Source organism: Idiotropiscis lumnitzeri, chromosome 3 (genome assembly GCF_059441095.1).
Source record: "Idiotropiscis lumnitzeri isolate Australia: NSW breed Sydney's pygmy pipehorse chromosome 3, RoL_Ilum_1.0, whole genome shotgun sequence".
Taxonomy (NCBI): domain Eukaryota; kingdom Metazoa; phylum Chordata; class Actinopteri; order Syngnathiformes; family Syngnathidae; genus Idiotropiscis; species Idiotropiscis lumnitzeri.
In genome coordinates, this window is record NC_142393.1 from 5,588,492 (window position 1) to 5,594,491 (window position 6,000).

General features: G+C 40.2%; 2 long non-coding RNA genes across 2 annotated transcripts in view; one reads left to right on the forward strand and one right to left on the reverse strand.

Moving 5' to 3' along the window:
* Nucleotides 1–4,630, reverse strand: part of LOC148339564 (uncharacterized) — a 75,837-nt gene extending 71,207 nt beyond the window's left edge. The window contains exons 1-2 of the long non-coding RNA XR_015842543.1: nt 4,454–4,630; nt 3,380–3,541 (exon numbers count right to left, since the gene is read on the reverse strand). This is a non-coding gene — a long non-coding RNA (uncharacterized LOC148339564). The remainder of the gene's footprint in view (nt 1–3,379; nt 3,542–4,453) is intronic.
* On the forward strand, nt 3,445–4,610 carry LOC148339565 (uncharacterized). Its single transcript, XR_015842544.1, has 3 exons — nt 3,445–3,590; nt 3,759–3,872; nt 4,017–4,610. It is a non-coding gene; the product is annotated as an uncharacterized LOC148339565 (long non-coding RNA).
* Nucleotides 4,631–6,000: the final 1,370 nt, after the last annotated feature.

A 6,000-nucleotide genomic window follows, 5' to 3' on the forward strand; every position in this document is an offset into this window, starting at 1 on the left:
CTGTCGTCATTAGCATATCGCAATAATTTCTCAGCATTGACGGGTCTGCATTGCAATTTAACACACATTTACATTTCATTTCATATTCGTCGCCATTAACCTTTCTAAAGAGGCTGAAAATAAAAATAAAATCAAATTGAAAACAAATGATAATAAATCAAACAAACCAAATGGGGGATAAGGAAAAAAGATTAGACCAAGAGGCCCTCCACCTTTTTGGGACTAGACACTCCTTAGAGAGTCGCCAATAAAACATAACTGCCATGTGCAGGCCTAAATGCCAAGGGAATTATTTATTTCCAGGCACTTCAACCGAAATTTTCACTATCTCTTTAAAGGAAAAGAACTTCAAAAAATTGTAATTAACCACCATCGTTAGCCGACCTGCATTGATGCCAGTAACAGCGGGGCTGCAAACACGAGTTTATAAAAGCACAGTCAGAGATGTCAACTTACAGTAATAATTCGTTTAAATAACTAAACATTTTGTACATATGCATAATACATTCATGCAGACACACAAGAATGGGTTTCGAAACATCTGTAAGTGAATATTAGTCATTTTTCAAGGAGGATAAAGAATATATGTGAGGATTGTTATATTGCCTGTTTATATGTGGTGATGCACCGTTTGTGTTCCAATAGCTTAAACATTGCCATATAGACGCTATTAGTTAGCCCGTCTATGGCGTTTTGCATCGTTAGCATGAACCTCACGGACTTTGAACAAAACACGTTAGTTGTGGAAGGTCGATTTTAAAACGAACTGAGAGTACACACACACACACACGCAGAGCGACACTGGGCGTACGTGTGTGTTGGATGTTGCGGAGGGGGATGGGCGGCAGGTGGGTGCATGGTTGGGGGGGATTCAGTAGGAGGAAGACTGATGGGTGCTGGTCGACAGGCGTTTAGGGAGTAGTCCGTCTGTTGCACAGTGTAAGCAGAAGCAGCCACCATCCATCTCCATTACACACGTCCACATGCCAATGGGCAGGGGACAACTCCTCCGAGAGTGACCCGGGGGAGGGAAGGGTGACGAGCGCAGAAAAGAAGGAGGGAGGTGCCTGTCTGTCAAAACGTATGCATGTTGCGCTCGTGTTAATCACTGGTGGAGCAAGACGTCCGAGAGGAGGGACATGACAAGAATACATCTTGAGCGTCTGCTCTCCCTCGCTCTCTCTCTCGATCGAAGCAACACGTCTCTAGTTTGGTATTCAAGCAGTGAAACGTGAGCCGTGGGAAGTAGAAATACTTCATGACTGTACTTCACATAGGTAATTGAGTATTGAAACCGGAGTACTTGAGTCTCTACATTTTAACCCATAGTCAAAATACTGCAAAATTGCGACAATGTAAAAAAATAAATAAATAAAAAGAAAAAAAGAGAGAACAAAGAAAGTAAATAGAGAGAGGTTGAAATGTAATTTATTGATATCTTGAGACATAGCACAAGATATCAAGAAATGGAGTAACGTGAACAAGGGAACATTCATATCAATGACAACAGATTTGAAGAAACAAGATATTCCCCATACGAGGTCTTGTTGAAGAATTGTTTTTTTTTTTTGGGGGGGGTGCTGTCGGCTACAAGATTGATTGTTGATGGATGCAGTGCATCTTGTGTCAGCGTACAACCCAAAAGCTTCTTGAGATAAAAAAAAATTTCCGTATAGTCTGAAATAAATAAATAAATACAAATATAAATATGAATGAAATGTAAAATTAAAACAAATTTGACAATGTCTAATACTAAGTTGAAAATGTGAGCGTTCTATCGAAATTATTTATTTAAATAAATATTTTGTAAGTGTATAACAAGTAAATTCCAATGCACTATTTCTTTATAAAAGGAAAAGATACTCAAATTTGCACATTTACACATTATTTTTATTTTATGATCAAATAAATTTGATTTCTCTTCATTTTGTTCCCATTTGAATTTTTTTTTGTTTTGCACATAATCGGTTGAATAATCATGATTAATATTTCCCCCCCCCCCCCACAATCGAGCAGCCCTAGGTTGAGTGCCCTTGACAAATTTCACATTTTTAACAATCTTACTTGTCAGACAAGCGTAAAAGCGACATTAACAAAAACGAGAGCAAAAAAAAAAGTTCCGGTGGAGTCGCAGCAGCTCGAACCAACATCCTGTAGGTTTAAAGATGCTAATTTGTTGAAGCGCGGAGAGAAAATTGCTCCACTGCATGTTTTCCGCTCCGTTCTGCTCGCGGCCACAAACTCTTTACTACCACTAACGCAAACACGATGAGCTTCTTACCTCCTAATTCCGAAAGTAAACATCGTTCACAGACTCAGCAAGCCGTGACACAATCAAACCCGGCGCAATGGATGCATGATAGTTTAGCATGAGGGTGACAAATGAGCTAACAAGCACAATTTTACCAAATATTGAACCGCTAGCTGCATTCAGGATGCAAAACCTTTGAAAGGAAATATGTGAAAAATGGTTGTAGCGCTGCTAAAAATGTAGCGTGTACCTCAAGGCTTCCATTCAAAATCGTTTCAGGGAACACTCTTGAGCAGAAATGGACTTTTTATGGCTCAACTCGCTGCATCTGTAACTGGAGGAGACTTATGTGTAGCGACGGATAAGTGGCTTGTGCGCTAATATTGTGGTCGTGGGTAAATTTGCAACATCGATGGGTGGATAAGAAATACATTACCTTTCTTTTTCTCCAAAAATCCATTGACACAATTCATTTTTGTGTTCTAAATTTAAAAAATGTGATCCTTAAATGAGCTTTCGCCGAGGCCTAATGAAGAGTGCGCTTCACATCCTTTCGAAACATTTTGTCACAATTTTTGATTTCCTTGCGCAATGAGATGTTATGAGACTTTGTTTTTACGTACACATAGCAACCGACATCCCAGCAACATTTGAACATTTTATTGCAAATGTTTATTTTGGAGGGTTGGTTGACTTCCCCTTCAAGCAAAAGAATCACTGTTCGTAGCCAGCATCACATTTTTAATGTTGGAAAAAAAGAAATAGCTTTTATGGCAAATAATGTCAAATGAGTGTACAAGATAATTTTTCAGCGGACAGTTTTGTTATCGTGAGCATAGCCGCAGCAATAATAATGTTTTGGAGGTAATATATAGTTGAAGATGTCTTTTGGACAAAAACCTGTGGGCTGTTATATTGTTACATCCCTACTGATAAGATATTTCAATAGAAAAGCAGGGCTTGCCAGATGAAATTGAAATGTAATTTCAGCCCACGAAAGAATTTTTATGGAAAAAAAAAAAAAAAGAAAACGTTTCTCTCGCTGTCTGTCACACACGTAAAAGTAAAGCAGCCCACCGCTGTCCACGTCGGAGTGATTAATGGCTGTTCTCTGCTCCTCCCACTCACCTGCACTCAGCTATTTGATTGATGGGCCTGGGGGCTTGACAGATGGACAGATGTGGCACGGTGGAGAGCCCAGGCAGGGAGCGGAACTTCAATCCCGCCGGCATCAACATCCTTCCCCTACGCATCGGCATTGGTGCCATTTTATTCTCCTCATCCGTTTAACTGCACAAAGATGGAAACGTGAAAAGGTTGTTGACATCATCCATTTCTGGTAATGTTTACCTCAACTAACGGTGTCAGCTCGGTCCATATTCATTATTATCATTTTTGATTCCTGAGTCAAATCTGATTGTTCTGACATTGCACAAGAGGTGAAAGATAAAAATCATGATTTTCTAATTGCATTTGGTGCTTCTGATTTTGTCTCATAATGATCCAGCTGCCTATCATTCTCCAGGACAAATGGAGGTTAAATAAGATGATGAAACTAATTATTGGCTTCAAATTAAATCCCAGCCTCCAATATGATTCACCGCATGCCAACCTGCACGAGGTGCGTTTGTTTTTCCCCTCATTCGAAATTTACATTCACAGCAGTGGAATATAATGAAACTGTCCTCCAGATAGCTATAAACCAATCCGGAGTGCATCAATCATTCAGTCTATTTATAACAGTAAGACTTTGTGGTTGTGACAGCGTTCCTCCATCGCTGTGGATGAAGCTCACAGTGCATCGTTCGGAGTAACAAGACGAGAGGCAGCGAGGAATGGAGGGTGGCCCTTTTTCCTCTTTTCCGTATCGCTTTTCTATCGGGAAGCGAGAGCCGCAGTTTGTGGAGGAGCAGCAAGCAGACAGAGCCATAAATCACACGTCTTCCTAATGGCAGTTCCAAATGAGGCCTCTCATCAGACAAGACAAGTGCCGTTCTGTGTGCTACTTGGAGCTCCGCTGTAACATCTGTGCGCTCTCAAGCAACCGCGTCTGCTATGTGTGTCGCCTTTGCATTCATTAGCAACTGTCTACTGAACGTTAAAAGTTCAATTCCGTGTCATCTGGCTTGGATCTTGTTTGTCTCATTTTTGCCCCTTATAAATTCAAAAAGGTCTCAGCAGGGCTTTGATGTATTCACTCACCATTGGCGTGTTCGGGCCTGGAAGTCCAAAACCAGGATAAAAATTATTGATTGGGTTGATGAGTTGTCAATATACAAACGACGCTGATATTTCAACTTGACAAAATCATGCTTCTAAAAAAAAGCTCATCCAGCAAGTAGTCTGCTTTCATGTACTCGCTTTTGTCACCACTGTGAGTCTTCATGCACACGTACCTGACATGAGGTGGCCATCTTGGTTTTAACCCTTGACCCCTTGCAAGCTGTGCGCGCCTCTATGTGCAGTAGCCAAACCTGGCCAGTAGGGAGCGCACTAAAGAAAAACTACCATACTATGATCAAGACTTGAAGAGCAGAACTGAACAACAAGAAATGTTCAACTTCTGTATTTTTTCATCCCTATTTTCACAATCAGTTTCCTTCCATTTGTTACGGCCTCATTCCAAAACGGACACTGATAGCAATCTGACGTCTTACCCCAAGAAAAGCGCTTTATTCATTGTAGAGTGTTATTGTGAAACGAAATGTTATCCGTTTAAAGTTTTATTAGTTTACCTTGGACGTGATGGGTTTTGTCCAGTCATGCCTTGAGATACATTTTTAAATTTCTTCCGTGACCAAAGTCCTATCTCATATGAGTTGTATCTCAAATCAGCTTTTCCCATTGAAATAAATGGAAATGACATTCAAGCCTCAGGCAAAAATTGTCAACTAATTAAAAAATAGCACTTTTTTTGTTGTTTTTTTACTTTTTTCGGTTACTTCAACTACTGCTGCAAGTGACTCAGTAACAGTGACCTTTGTTGAGAAAGGTGTTCGTTTTTTTTTTTTTCCTAGTTTTCTCCTGACTACAACTTTGTGACATATTACTGAGTTAAGATTGCAGTTGATGTTGAAGGATATTTTAATGACAAGATTTTAATATTGCACAGTGATTCCCATATTTATGTAACTCCACAAATAAATGCCTCTCTTTGCCATCTACAGCCTTGTTTTCACTGCGCACCTTGATGGGTGAAACAATTACAGCACAACCACCACGTTCAAGTTGGCCTTGTGGGTTAAAAGAAAAAAAAATACTTAATAACACTTGCAACAGATCTAAAACTGTATTTGCGAGCACAATCGCAAGATTGTGAAACGGAAAAAATAAATATACCAGTCAAATGTTTGGACGATTTCAATGAAGTTCTCCTTCACAATAACTGGATGATATTCCAGTTTCATGCCCTTGACATCACATCAAATCACTTTCATTGTAGAAACGGGGGAAAAAAATCTTACCTGCAGGGTAATCTCATTTTAAGAATCGGGCTGCAAAATGAGGATAATCTACTACACCACACGCCATGATCATGAAATTGATCGAATGATTCCGAGTCAATGCAGTCGATGGCTGAGCCCATGCCGAGGCGGCCAGTGTTTCTCTCTGAGTGAGTGTGGGGCTTTTGTTCTATTTGGTAAGCGGATGATGACGTTTGGAGAGGTTTGCTGGTGCTGTGCGCAGATAGGAACTGAAAGGAAGAAAATGCAATTACGTTAGCTGGCCAAGCAACAATGGCCGAGCAG